This window comes from Saimiri boliviensis, chromosome 5, assembly GCF_048565385.1.
Source record: "Saimiri boliviensis isolate mSaiBol1 chromosome 5, mSaiBol1.pri, whole genome shotgun sequence".
NCBI classification, from domain to species: domain Eukaryota; kingdom Metazoa; phylum Chordata; class Mammalia; order Primates; family Cebidae; genus Saimiri; species Saimiri boliviensis.
Window position 1 is genome coordinate 31,876,953 of NC_133453.1, and position 16,036 is coordinate 31,892,988.

The following is a 16,036-nucleotide window of genomic DNA, read 5'->3' on the forward strand; positions in this document are numbered from 1 at the left end:
TTACATCAACCTGAAAATCTTCTTTACAGCAGGAGAAACAATCAACAGAGTGAAGAGACAACCTACGAAACTGGAGAAAATGTTTGCAAACAATACATCTGACGAGAAGTTAATATTCAGAATATACAAGAAACTCAAACTTCTAAATGGCAAAGAAGCAAATAGTCCAAATTAAAAATGGGAAGAAGACATTAGATATTTCTCCAAAGAAGACATATGAATTCCAAAGAGGTACAATGAAAATGTTCAAAAGCATCAATTACCAAGAAAATGCACATCGAAAACATGGTGAAGTATCATCTCACTTCAGTTAGAATTACTATTATCAAAAGAAAAAAGATAACAAGTGTTGACAAGAATATGGAGGAAACGGAACACTTACTTACACAATGTTGAGGGGGATGCAAACTACTACAGCCACTACAAAAAAGGCATGGATGTTCCTCAAAAAACTAAAAATATAACTACTATATGATCCAGCAGTTCCAATACTAGCTATATATCCAAAAGAGATCTACAGTGGCTCATGCCTTTAATCCCAAAACTTTCAGAGGAGGGGATTAAAGGACTGCTTGAGGTTAGGAGTTCAAGTTCAGCCTGGACAATGTAGTTACACCTTGTCTCTACTAACAAAAAAAGGAGAAGAGAGGAGAGGAGAGGAGAGGAGAGAAGAAGAGAAGAGAAGAGAAGAGAAGAGAAGAGAAGAGAGAAGAGAAGAGAGGAGTAGAGAAGAGAAAAGAAAAATTTAGGTGCGGTGGTGCATGCCTGTAGTCATAGCTGTTGGGGAGACTTAGGTGGGAGGATCACTTGAGCCCAGGAGCTCGAGGCTGCAGTGAAATATGATCCAGCCATTGTACTTCAGCTTGGGCAATGGCAAGATCATGTCTTAAAAAAAAAGCAATTAATATGTTGAAAATGTATCTGCATTCCCATGTTTACTGTAGCATTACTCACAGTAGTCAAGATTTTAAATAACCTAAGTGTCCATCAATAGATAAACGGATAATGTGGTATGTATACATAGTGGAGTACTATTCGGATATTAAAAAAATAAAATCCTGTCATTTCCAACAACATGGATGGAACTGAAGGTCATATGTTAAGTGAAATAAGCCAGGCACAGAAAGACAAACTTTGCATGTTCTCACTTACTTATGGGAGCTAAAAATTACAATTGAACTCATAGAATAGAGAGTAGAACGATGGTTACTAGAGTCTGGGAAGGGTAGTGGAAGGGGCAGGGAGTGGAGATATTCAATGGGCACAAAAATTTAGTTAGAAAGAATGAATAATATCTAGTATTTGATAGCATTACAGGGTTACTACAGTCAACAATAATTTATTGTACATTTTTAAATAACTAAAAGAGTATCATGGAAATGTTTGTAACACTGAAATGCTAAATGCTTGAGATGATTAGATTCCCAATTAACTCTAATGTAAATTATTACACATAATATGTCTGTATCAGAATATCTCATGTACCCCATAAATATATATATACCTATGTACCCATAAACATTACAAATAAAAACTATTTAAAGAATGAGGAACTTCTTCAACTTGACAAACAGGAACCACAAGTTATAGCTAACATCATAACAGTTATGTAAAGCTGAATTATAATGATTTCCTCCTACAATTGTCAAAGATGTCCACCCTCACCAGACTTATTTAACAGTGCTAGATATTCTTGCCAGTGAAGTAAGACTCAAGAAAAGAACACAAATGACATACATATTATAAAGGAAAAGAATTAAACTGTCTTTACTGAATGAACAGTTTCTCCCAGGAAAACATAGGAGAGATAAATAAATTATGATAATCTATAATTATTGGATTTAACTTGGATTGAGCTTTCAATTTTAAACTCTTGGCTGGAGGGCAGTGGTGCAATCTCGGCTCACTGCAACCTTCCCCTCCTGGGTTCAAGCGATTATCCTGACTCACCCTCCTGTGTAGCTGGGACTACAGGTGAACGCCCCCATGCCCAGTTAATTTTTGTATTTTTAGTGGAGACAGGGTTTTAGTATGTAGGCCAGGCTGGTCTCGAACTCCTAACCTCGTGATCTGCCTCCCAAATTGCTTGGATTATAGGGGTGAGCCACTGTGCCTGGCCTTTTGTCTTTTTATTCGTGAAAAATTCTCATCTATCTTCAGTTTTTGCTTCTCCAAGATTTGTTCTATTCTTTTCTTCTATTTTAAAAATCTTAGAGTTTCTAAATCTTTTTTAAATGTTTTATTTTCCTAATTGTTATTTTCATTTTGTATAAAATCTACTTTCTCTTGGTAATGCCTTATTTTTATTTCAGTGACTAAATTTTCACTGTCATTTTTTTAAAAATTTTAGTATTTTTATACTACTAGTACTTATTAAATCTCAGCCCACTGTCTTTTTTTAAAATTTCTTCATACAGTAGTTGAGAGCTCAGTTTCTGGAGTCCAATTGCATGGGTTCAAATGTGGACTCTTCTACTTATTACGTCAGATTGGACAAATCGTTTAAACTCCCCTTGTCTCCGTGTCATCGTTTGCAAAATGTGTGTTTTTCTCCTTCCATTGTTATAAGAATTATTGAGTTATTCTCTGCAAAGATCTTAGAATAATGTCTGGCATATGATAGTCTACATATAAATGTTGAGAATACTATTCTACTTTATTAATGTTATATTCTCATTTGTCTCTTGCAGAATATGAAAAATATTTAAATTTTCAGAAATTTCCTCAGATTTTATTTTCAGCCAAAGCAAATCATATTCAATATGTTATTATTATTATTACCAAGGCATTTCATTATTTATATGGTTTGAAATTTTCATTTGAAAGCTTATGCTGAGTAGGAAGTTTCTACATGAATTTTCCCCTCTTCTTCCTTCTGTTCCTTCCATCTCATGTATATTACTATCCTGAAATCAGGTAGCATTGCAGAGCTTCTTTTCTATATTGCAAACTTCATAGCTCACAAAAATAATCAAACTTGAGTGACAATTTGCTATAGCTTTTTTCCTTTCTTCCCTATCTTAGCTACATATTTCAAGTTAAGAAAATCAATTGTGTTGATCATGCTTTCCGGCACATTCCCTGCCCCCACCGCCCCATGCACAGAACTAAAAATTTTCAGCTCTTGGAAAAAACATTCTTGGTTATAGATTCAGCTGTCATTCTGTGTTTCTATCAGGTGTTCAGAAGGAAACTTAGTATATCATGTTTTACTGCCGTTTGGCTTTTAAGAAAATTTATTTCCTTTATCAGTGGAATATAGGCGTAGAAGAACTACAGACAATGCCCTCCCCCAGTACCAGAAAAAGAATGTGGTACTCTATTCTCACTCACCACATACCTCTCAGCAAAGAACTTCCCTAAATAAGTCAGAAACTGCACAGAAAACCAAAGTAGAAAATTGAATGCAGAAAAGCAGATTAAGGAGAAAATTTTCAGACTGTAAACATTTTTTATAAAAAGATTGTCTATGGAAGTTAAGCCATGGTAAAAGAATTACTTACTATATTAATGTAAGTGTAGTCTTTTATTATTATGTTACCAAAGTATTCTTTTCTACCCCATTAAAAAGCTACTTATTGATAGCACATCATTGCTTGAAAATAGAAGCCACTTATTCTGAATTTTAGTTCAGTTAATTCTGGCATTCAGACAACATTTATCTCTTGAAGTTAAGCAAAATATTTCCTTATCCATTTTGCAAACACATGCTATAATAATGACTAAAATACAAATCATTAAGTATAATTTTTATCTTGTTTATATAAATCTAGAACCACCTGTTTTGCATTAAAGATTTTTAACCCTAATTAAAAAGAACATAAATTAATTTAATTATCATAGCCACTAACAGGCACACATAATCTTCCATTAAAACATGGAAACAGCATGAGCAATGCCATTTTTAGATGCTCTTCATCTCTAATTCTCAACAGCTCTGAACATTAGCTAAATACAGTAATTGACTTCCAGTGCTTCTGGCCAGGCAGGCCTTTTGAATGAGATCTGAAAGTGCTCAGTTTTACAGATCATTTAAGAAGTATCGTGGTCTCATTGATTTCTTCCAGACATAAGCTGCAGTGGCTCTCTTTCCCTGCCATCATTGCTTTGCTTAGAGAATGGCTTCTTTGAGAACCCTGCAGGAAAGAGGCTGGCTTCAGAGCTACGGCTCATGTAAATTCTGAGAGAGGTCTATGTATTCTCGGATTGCTTTGCAAAATATTCATATAATATATAATGAGCATCTAAAAAGGAGCCTACAGTATTCAGTGTAATGGTTTCTTGCCAGATAAATGGCTTGGTGAAAAAGAGATAAAGCCTCTTAGTGCTGAGAAATAATGAGATTTACAATCTTCTCTATTGATTTCTACTGAAAAGGTATGTGGTATGTTTCTCGGCCATTCTATAAAGATTAAAAATTAATCTACTTTGATTATTATTATCATCAATATATTTCTTAATTAGTAACACTTCTCTGAAATAATCTGTTTACTTTAAGAAAGGCACACAGAGGAAGTGCCTTTTATTTATTTATTTATTTTTTTAAAGCAAGAACACTGCTAAGTCAATTTAGCAAAAACCCCACACGCTCAGTATCTGATTATCCTGGATGTGTGATTGGATTCCTCATTCTTCACCATCCACCAGGTGATGGTTGTCTGATCACCTGGTTGTGATATGGTTTGGCTCTGTGGTCCCACCCAAATTTCACCTTGAACTGGAATAATCCCCACATGTCATGGGAGGGACCCAGTGGGAAGTAATTGAATCATGGGGGCAGGTTTTTCCCATTATGTTCTCGTAGTGAATAAGTTTCATGAGATCTGATGGTTTTGTAAATGGCAGTCCCCCTGCACATGCTCTCTCTTGCCTGCTGCCATGTAAGATGTGTGTTACATCTTCAGCATCAGCCATGATTGTGAGACCCCCACCAACCCAGCCATGTGGAACTGTGAGTCAATGAAACCTCTTCCCTTTATAAATTACCCAGTCTCAGGTATGTCTTTATTAGCAGAGAGAGAACAGACTAATACACCCTCAATGTCTGACCTTGTTCCTCATTCATCACCATCTCCCAGGTGATGATCATCTGACCACCTGGTTGTATTCAGAAAGAAGTTTGCTAAATCAGTTTAACCAGAATTCGCCCCATTCCTGATGCTTCCTCTTGGTAATTTTCTTTTCAATGACTTTCATCCTGCTCCCTGGCTATAAATTCCTGCTTGACCGTGCTGTATTTGAAGTCAAGCCCAATTGAATCCCACTGCTACAAAATCCCATTGAAGTGGTTTCTATATGTTTCAATGGTCTTGAATAAAGTCTTCCTTACTGTGCTTTAACGATTGTATCATTGAATTTTTTTCTTTAACAATAGTCCATGTTAATGTTTTAATATGGTGAAGATTTTGAGAATTTGGATTAATTTCCATAATTTATAGGCTTTGAAAAATGAAATGACAAATTCTCATTATATTCAAAAAGTAAAATAACCAAATATAATTCAGAATTTAAAGATTCAAGTTTTTTTACTATGTATGAAGCACAGTTCCTTTAGTCATAAAACAATTAGTCACTCTCTAAATTTGTGAATAAATGTTTACCTCTCTGAGAAATAATTATAACACAAAGTAGAATTCAAAAGTTAAATATACAAAATACCAAGTTAAGAACTAGGCATGGGAAAACTGTTTGTTTATAGATAAGACTATACAACATTACAATCAAAAACTTATGTTTGTCCTTTGAGTGTATTTTTTTCTTTAGTAGAAAAAAGAAAAATGTTCTAAACTATATAAGTACATCTGAAATTGTGTCTCCTAACAACTCAGAATTAAGAATTTAAGAGTACTAGGGTAAACATGGAAAAAGTGATTTCTCTTGCCTTGAATTGTGTCACTGAAATTACAACTGTCATCAAGTAGTGAAATGGTTGAGGCAATTTCCATTCCACCACTCACAGAACGCCTTACTTTTTCAGCTTGATTTATGATCTGATGTGAAAGCAAAATAAAAAGATTGTACAATTTTCTCTTACCTTTTATGTATGAACACCTTTAAGGCATAGTTGGAAAACATTTGCTTTGTACTAAAATGTATCTCCCTAAAATTCCTATGTTGAAGCCTTTACCCCCAAAGTGATGGTATTTGGAGATGGGGACTTCAGGAGGCAATTAGGGTTAAATGAGGTCATGAGAGTAGGCTGTTCATGATGCAATCAGTGCTCTTGCAAGTAGAGACACGAGACAGTGTTCTCTCTCTCTCCTCTCTCTTCTCTCTCTCTCTCTCTCTCTCTCGCTCGCTCTCGCTCTCGCTCTCGCTCTCTCTCTGCCATGTGAGAACACAATGAGGAGGTGGCCATCTGAAAGCTAGGAAGAGAACCCTTTTCAGAACCTAACCATGTTGGCATCCTGATTGTGCACTTCTAGCTTCTGAACTGTGAGAAAATAAATTTCTGTTGTTTTAACCCCCCAGTATTTTGCTATTGCAGCTGGCACTAAGACATTGAAACAAATTACTTGGCCCATATTAGTTTTGTCAGGTGGGTAGATTCAATGCATAATATTGGCTAAGGCTTACTTCCAGGTACCCTCTGCTCTCTACCTTGAAACCTCTCTGTATTTTTCCCCCTCTGTACTGAATTTCTTCTATTTCCCAAATTCCTCCACCTTAAAAAACAAAACTCTTTATAATTTCTGAATTTGTCAATATTTCAGTCAGTAACAGATTGCTCTCTTTCTGCTAGAAACCAATCTGCCTAAATTACGCAGTAGGTGAAGTAGGTGACAGATAGGACTACGGAGAGACTGATAAATGAATAACCTAAAGACAAATGAGAGACGGCAGCGAAGAAAAATGAGGAGGAGGAAGAAGAGGAAGGGGAGCAAGGAAGAGAAGGAAACTGAAAGGAATATGAAATAATTTTCACTCTTAATCCCAAGAACAAGAGAAGCCAAGAATTTGCTAGGTGCAGGTAGGGTTGAATGTCTGAGTCAAAGCTGTCTTGTGCATTCTCTATTCCCACTTCCGTTTTCTATATATATTTCCTAAATTATATATGGGGGGGAAAAGCTCAGGAAATAGTGATTAGAGAACAGACCACACCTGATATCAGAACTCAAGCTTGGGGAAAGATTCAAGAAGGAGTTTTGGAGGTGTTTGAGCCTGCCAGCAAAATGGCATTACGAAGAGAAACAGTATAGCTAACATATAGTAAGGGTAGCTTGAGTCTTGGTGCTTCAGAGAGCTTTTGTGTTTTCTTTCATGGACTATGTTTGGAGTCAGTGTCAAATAATAGGCAGTTACAGAACCTCCCTTTCTCAATTGCTTTTCTCCACCATCATTACTGGAAAGGAAGCCCTTGAAAGCAAAATTCCTAGAGTTGAAAGAGTCGGACTCTCACTCTCCCTGCACCTTGGGCAGGATGCAGAGCAACCCACGCCACCTTGTGCTTATATTGCTTTTCTAGCCTGAGTATTGGACTCACCCTGGGCTTGGGATGGGGCACAGAAAAAAAGTAAACAATTTCTAACTAGGTAAATCCCTTTGTTCTGAATGCATCAGAGTTCTGTAGAATGGCATTTTGATTTTTCAGTATTACATTGTTTTCTCATTCTACCAGCTTACTGATTCCCACTGATTGCAGAATTTTTGTGAGGCTTAGTGTATAAAACATTTACTCCTGCTAGTCTCATGTGCCACTTCCTAAAGAAATGAGTAATAAATGTTTGTTGTATGGTATCTGTTCTATAGATAGGTAACACTACATATATATAACCTCTCAAAAAAGCACATTACTACATTATTTTAGGTATGGCTTAATTCCACCCAGAGATTTTGGAATTTATTTATTATTGCATTCCTTTCTCTGATTTTCTTATAATCCTGAAAGAATTGAGTGGCAACCTTCTTTGCTCTTCCAATTTGTTATTTCAAGGTTTTCCTCATCTGAAAGCTGAGGTTATCAGAAAACTTTATTCAGAAACACTGATCAACTTAGTAAACTACTGCTGAACTATAGCCACTGAGATTCAATTGCTGTGCTGTTAAGATTGAGGCAGTTTCTCATAGTGGTCATAGCAGGGTGCAGAGATTATTGAAAATACACTAATATCTGTCTAGGTTATTCATAGTACTACATTGTCATCATTTAGAGACAAGAACCTTCTATGTGCTCATCAAAAGTCATTTGGCCACTTGGACCCAGGCCTTTCTACCATTTTTTTTTTTAAACGATGCCTTCTTTAACAATATTCCAATAACTCCAAAGTTACTTATTTGGACTTCACACCATCATTACTGATTCATGACCCCCTTTTAAGAAAAGGGCAACTGTTCATTGCGGCACTGTTTACAATAGCAAATACTTGGAACCAACTGAAACGTCCATCACCGATAGACTGGATAAAGAAAATGTGTCACATATACACCACGGAATACTATGCAGCCATAAAAAAAATGATGAGTTTGTGTCCTTCATAGGGATATGGATGAATCTGGAAACCATCATTCTCAGCAAACTGACACAAGAACAGAAAACCAAACACTGCATGTTCTCACAGGCCAATGTTGAACAATGAGAACAGGTGGACAAAGGGAGGGGAGCATCATACACATCAGTCAGCTGGGAGAGGGGGTTTAGGGGAGGGACAGCAGGGAATGGGGAAGGTGGAGAGGGATAACATGGGAAGAAATACCAGATATAGGTGATAGGGGATGAAGGTGGTAAACCACCTTGCCATGTATGTGCCTATGCAACAATTCTGCATGATCTGCACATGTACCCCAGAACGTCAAGTACAGTTAAAAAAAAAAACCTAAAAATATACATAAATTACCTAAATCAGTACCTGGGTCATAGAAGTGCTAAATAATTCCTTGTTCACACTGTCAATAATAAATTCAATAAACTTTCATGTATCCCAAGTTTATTGGGATTATAAAGTAACATGTGCTGTCAAAGTGATTATAAAATGATTGATAAAATAAGTTGTACTATCAAATTACAGTTATACATATGGTCGAACATGACAGAATCAGAATACAGAAAAACATGTGGAACAATAAAAAAGAAAAGAAAAGAGAAACTGTTACAAACCACAAAATTACCAGTTAATTCTACAGTTAACTCTCTCTTGTTGTTTGTCATCCCTCATTTTATTGTCAATGGTTACACATACACTATTATTTAGCTGAGTAAACTTTAGAGCTTTATCTTCCAAACTTCCTAAGAAGGATGGGAAGGTAAGTGACATAACTCTATTTCCACACCTCAAGAGGAGCGGGTCAGATATTCTTTGCTTTCTGCCTGGACTGTGATGGCCATCATCTGTAGGTGAAGTCACAACATCTTTTAATCATCACACAGCCAGTTGTCACACTTCTTTCCCTTTCATTAGTATTTTCGTTATAACTCATGTGTATTCCCCTTTTGTATAACACACCTGAATATTTAATGTCTTAAAACCAAACTGCATAAAACCAATGAAATGCCAAAATAAAAAATTATAATGCAAAATTTTTCACAAATTTTGAATTTTCCAAAAGGCCATTCCTCAAACCCCATGTAGGGGATAGAGAGTGCTAATTTATTTAATCATAGGTTTGAGACACATTGCCATAGAAATAGTTGCTTAGAAACATGAATGATATGATGAAACATTTTGAGGCCCTTTACTGAAGTACTGTTGAACTATAACCACTGAGATTTAATTGCTGAGCTGTTAAGACATCTTCCAGCAGTGGCTGCAGCAACATTAGGAAATTATTGAGAATACACTGATATCTGCCTAGGTTATTCATAGTATTACCAGCATTTAGAGAAAAGAGCGTTCTATGTGCTCATCAAGAACCATACAGCCACCTGGACCCAAGTCTTTCTACCTTTATCTCTCTACTCTGCTTGTTGCCTTTTAATAATTTTTTATGTAATATTTATGTGAGTCCTAACTAGGGAAAAGGAGTCAGGCTGGTGGGACCAGAAGAAAACAAAGAGTTAAAGCAAATAAGCTATAAATAGACGTTTATTTATGGCTTGGGACATATAAACAAAAAGAGGAAGCAGATAAATTATAACGCTGTTTTTCTTTATGGCCCAGAATATATTGCCCTCCTGAACAAATAACGTCCTTAACTCATTAAACATCACAGCTCCCAAATTCTGTTCTATAAAATCTCCAGCAAGCCTTTGTTTCCTTGCAGTCAGCTTCTCTCATGCTGATCTGCCTGTTACCTTCTGCAATATTATTTTCATACTTTCTCTAATAAGTCTACCTTTCTTTACCTAAAACTGTCTTAGCAAATTCTCCTGTTCCTGTGCCACTGGCCTGGGTAGTCATTGCTTCCCCACAACAGTTTACTCAAGATATAAATAAGTAGGTATTGTCGAAGTAGGGGCCATGGCACCCTTGGCTCTCTGAACATTCATTCAAAAATAAACTTGCAAAAGACAGATTAATTGAAGAAAAGATATACAAATTTATTCAATGTGTATGCACAGGAGGCTTCAGAATGAAGACTCAAAAATACAGAGGAAACTGTCCATTTTTATGCTTAGGTTCAACAAAGTATGGGTACGTGTAAAATTATAATTGAACAAAAACTTTATAGTATAATGCTAACAGCTTGAGTGGGGAAACCCCACAAGGTTTGTCTGTCTAGATTCTTCTTGGCCTCTCTGAGCATTGATTCTTTCCTTCTGGGTATGAGCATATTCATATATTATAAATTGGGTAAATATCACCACAATCATTAAGAATAATAATAGAGTTAGAAAACAGCTTTCAAAGTCACTAAGTTAATAATTCTGAAGTAAATGGTTGAAATAATATATTTGAAAATTAAACATCATACTTTTATATAATTAATGGATCAAAGCTCAATCATAATAAAATGTTGATATATTTTAAACTATGGCATAGGCATATTTGTACAATGCAGCTTGAACAGTGAAACTCTAAAGAGTTTGTTGTTGCTGTTTTTACTTTTTAATGCATATGTTAGAAAAGAAGAAAAAATGGAAAAGATAATGATTCAAGCTTCTATCTCAAAATCCAGACAAATAACAGTAAATTAAACACAAAGAATATATGAGGAAGAAAATGTTTTTTAAAGTGAGCAGACACCAGTAAAACATAAAGCACACATACATTAGAAAAAGTTTAAATATACATTAAAGAAATGAACTAAGTCAAAATTTGGTTCTTTGGGAAAATTAGTAAAGTTAATAAGTGCTAGAAAGACAAAAAAAATGAGAAAAACACAATTATCAATATCAGAAGTAAAGCTGTGGTGGGAGTGGCCATTATTATAGATCCAACAGATATGAAAAAGTCTATAAGAGAATATTAAGAAAACCTTATCTATTAATACATTTAGTTATTTAGATGAAAAAAAATCTTAAAAAACTGATTAAAAAGACACCAAAAATCTGAATGCTATTAATCTATTAGAGAAATTAAATCTATACTATTAAAATTTTCCCACAAGGAAAACTTCTGACCCAGACAGCTTCACAATCAAAGGTGTATTTGTTCAAATATTTAAGAAAGAAAGAATTTCACACAGTCTTACACAAATTCTTCCAGATAATAGAAAAAAGGGGAATACTTCCCACCTTATTCTATGGGACTAACATGATTCCAATATTTCAAAACCTGAAAGCCTTCATATGGACTTGGGAGGTAAAGTGATGAATTACATAAATATGTGTAATTAAGAAGAGGGTTTTAAATAGCCTCTACTTTATCAAAAATTGACAGTTGATTGCCAGAGAAAACTAGTACCTGTCCAGACTTCGAACATCACTTTTGGCTTGGTGATTTTCCTTGTCGTATGGGAAGATTCTAATATAAAAGGAAATGACAGAAGACTTTAATGGCATAGTGCCAGTTTAGTATGGTACTCAAGACAACAAACATTACCCTATGAATGATGAAATTTACCTATTTTGAATGTCCAGTTTATAGCTTCTGACACTGTGTAGAGTTAAACCTGAATCTTCAAAAATGTGCTGTAAATAGTGCGTCCTATGTTATTGTTGTAGCTGATTAATCTTATTACTTTCGTAGCCTTATTTTGCTGATTGCAATAATTACTTATAGAAGCTATCATTTTAAACTAATTAGCAAAGCATTAATAATTTTTATAATCCATCGCAATCTATTTTTATTATTCTATTTCTGACTGATTTAATATTTTAAGACACCTCTCACAGTATACATAACTTTCCAGTTATTACTTAACATATAAATATAAATATTGTCCCAGATAAACAGTTTGATGGCTAAATCACTATAATTTGATTAGGCAGTTTGTGGGGTCTAAGAAAATCTTGGTGAAAAGCTGTCATTATAAACAGAAATTTATTTGTATAAAAACAATTCTCATATTAAATAATTTTGTCCATGGCATTGGAGAAGAAGGAACTAAAACATTGACCTATAATCCATTTCTATTTTAATTGCTGGGATCTCCTGGGAAACCAAAGAGGACAGAAGACCTAGTCTACTTTCTTCATAAATGTGCTGATAGTTGACATCATAATGTGTCTAACAGTATTAGTATCATTCACATAAGTAGGACAATTAGAAGAACCTGATAAAATATATCTTAGTAGCATGTCCCAGCTTTAGGACCATTAAACTAGAGATACTTCAGGTAGCTTACTTTTATGACATTGTCTAAGATGCCATGCCTGTAAATTGATACCAATTTTTAGGAAACCATGCTTTTTATAAAACAATGAAAGTAGACATACAAAACCTCATTTACCAACAACTTATCAGTTATTTAATGTGACTACTTTTGCGCTTATATGATATCACAATATAAGCTTACCTTGAGAAGACATTTTGATACATTTCTATTATTTTGTTTCTTTTAAAATATGATATCAAATTTCCACTGAAAGCTGTGATAAAGTAACTTGTGGTAAATTGATACCAATTTATAGACATGGAATCTTAGAAAATGTCACAAAAGTAAGCTATCTGAAGTAGGAAATAGGTATGTTTCAAATCTAAATGATCCCCACTATATAATAAATCTTGTACCTTACATTGAAACGTCACTTACTGTGAACCAGTGATTGTATATCTGAAAAATAATATCTGGAGGGCTGCTAGAGACCAAGAATAATCCTATCAATATTGCCACTTACTTTCCCATAAAATGAACAGCTTAAGTCCAGAGTCAGTAAATCATCAAACAGTCTAAAACTTTTTAGTATATAAGGTAATGATTAACTCTTCAGAGTTCTTTGGCTGAACATCTGTGATTTAGTTACTATTTATAGCATGCTTTATTGCAGAATACTGACATCTAGGGGCCTGAATTTACATTAACTGAAAGGGCTTAAGATTGATCATGCTAATTAAAGTCATATCTATTCCAGCTAAGATTGTCTCATAAGAAAGGTGCAAAAAGACAGGAATTCTAGCTTACTACTAACCTAAAATACTAATTTCATATTGATTAGCTAGGATACATTCTTTAGACATAAAACTTTACACAGTTATGAAGAGTTGGGGTGTGAATAGGAGTGGACTCAGATTGGAGCTGCAATAAATCAGTATCACAGCCCCCCCAAAAAAAATTATGAAGAGTCAGCATTCTTCATAATGACAGCAGATAATGAAAAAAGCAGAGGCAAGCTGATATCAAACAGACATCAAAATGGTCAAAAGAATATATTATATTGATGGAAAAGCAATGCAAGCTAGTAAATGATGTCTATCCCAAAGCACAAATTTAGAGTGTGCTCATTGTCTTTTTTTTTTTTTTTAATGTCTTACTATGTAATTGATACTTGACATTGAAATAGAGGATAGTTAAGGTATAAATAGCTTGGAAACAAATAAAATACTAAATAATTAAGTTTCCACCAACACACATACACTTTTACAAGGTTTCTTCCTGAATAGGTAGCAGTTGCAACAAGAACACTAACACTAACAAAGAAAAATAACACAGATTTAATCTACTGCACACATACGCCCAGAAGCAATGGAAACTTTATTAAAAGAAATGCAATCTCATGAAGACCTAACTCATGGAGACAATAATACCTTTTAAAAATATATATTTACGTTTTACGGCTTTGAGGAAATCATGCATTTTATAAAAAACCGAAGGTAGACATATATAACCTAATCTACCAAGAACTTATAAGCTTTTAATGTGACTACTTTTGTGTTTGTAAAGTACCACAACATATTCTTACCTTGAGAAGATATTTTAATACATTTTTATTGTTTGCTCCTTTTAAAATATGATATTAAAGTGCCACTCAAAACTATGATAAAGTAACGTGTGGTAAATCTTCTCTAGAAGACAATATGAAGAAGAACAAAAGAAAATTTAAAAAAAAAAAAAAAAAAAAACAGAAAAAGAAAAGTATATTTGAAGCTTTGAAGGCCAGAGAGATTAGTTGAGATAACCAGAATTTCAAATGGCAAAACCATGCAGGTGACCGAACTTCAGAGAGAGGTAAGCCAACATTCTGAACCGACTAACTTCCTTTGAGTATTTGCTGGTTCTGGGTTGAGGTTAAGAGGCTGAGGGTGTGGCAAATAACCCAGGTAAATTGTGCTATTAAGCGCGCACACACACATACACACACACACACACACACACAAAAGTAGAAATTATGGATGTGTCTTGAGCCCAAAATATAAAAACTGGAGGCTTGAAAGACTAGTAATGTGGATTGTGATAAGTGAAAAACAGATATCAGCAAATAATTCTCTTTGCTAGATATTATGAATTCTAAAGCTGTGCAAAAGGAACTGGTTAAAAATAGGCCAAGCAAAAACTTCAGAAGAGTAGGATAAAGTTTTAAGCAGCCTCGTAGTAATTGTGAGGCAAGAGCAAAAATTCAGGAAACACAGGAAGATGAGAGAGGAACCAGTGTGACTTCTCCAGGGCCTGGAACTCCTGGAAGACTACATCTTAGAGCAAGAAAGGTAGGGGACAAATGACAAATGAACAAATTATTCTCAAAAGTTTAACTCAAGATGAAATCTAATAGACCCTTGATTAGATTAAGTGAGTTCACCTACATTCTATCTTCCTAGCAAAGAGGGACAACAAATTATCCAGCAGCTCTAAATTACTTTTTAAACAATATGTAGGTTTTAATTCACAAGTATGTCAATGGATTTAAGAAATAATCAAACATCAGAAAATAGAGTAGAAAAAAATGTAATCTTAAGTATATCTATCTCCAAAACTAAATCTGATACTTAGTGTAAATAAATTTCTAGAGCTACAACCAAGAGGACAAAATGTGCAGAAAACACTTCAAACCATGGTAAAACAAAACCATAGTAAAATAGCTAAACAGAAAACAAATGTCCCATATGAAAACCTGGGGGGAATTAAAGAAATATTATTAACTGTATTAAGAGTATTAAGTGATCTGAAGATACAGCACCATGCCATGAAGTCTAATGTTTCCATGCTACTCTTAGCTGTCAGTGTGGTGTTTCCCAGTTCATTGACCTGAAATTAGTTATTGATCACATTCTTTTCAATGTTGCAAAAACAGAACTTGAAGAATCATTTGTTTCTCTTTATAAATGTTGATCACGAGCTTGAAAACACAAAGTAAATGTGTTCAGCTAGAATAAAGACAAAAAAATATTAAGAATAAGACTTATTCTGTTATCTACCAATATATTCTGAATGATTCTTTATAACCACAGCCATTGATCATTCAGTCACTTAAATATACTAACATGTTTTTTGCAGCTGTTCCACAGGAATTATGCAGAAAAAAATTATTATTGTATGATTTTACAGTAAAAATTTGAACAAATGGTGGGGAACACAGCATGTTGAGGGAAGAATACACAGGAAAAGTAGATGCTATAGTTAAATTTTTCATTAGGTATATTTTCACAAAGCCATCTAATTAAATTTGTTAATTCAATGAAAATTCTAGTAAGCCAAATAGTATTTTTAATTTTAACACTTCCTTATTTTACTTATTTTCTGATATGACCATAACTTCAAATGTTTCCATTGGTACTATCACTTT

The 16,036-nt window shown here is 34.3% G+C and overlaps 1 long non-coding RNA gene across 1 annotated transcript in view; it reads right to left on the minus strand.

Moving 5' to 3' along the window:
* Positions 1-14,204: 14,204 nt before the first annotated feature.
* Positions 14,205-16,036, minus strand: part of LOC120364302 (uncharacterized) — a 222,015-nt gene continuing 220,183 nt past the window's right edge. The window contains exon 4 of the long non-coding RNA XR_005579592.1: positions 14,205-14,321. This is a non-coding gene — a long non-coding RNA (uncharacterized LOC120364302). The remainder of the gene's footprint in view (positions 14,322-16,036) is intronic.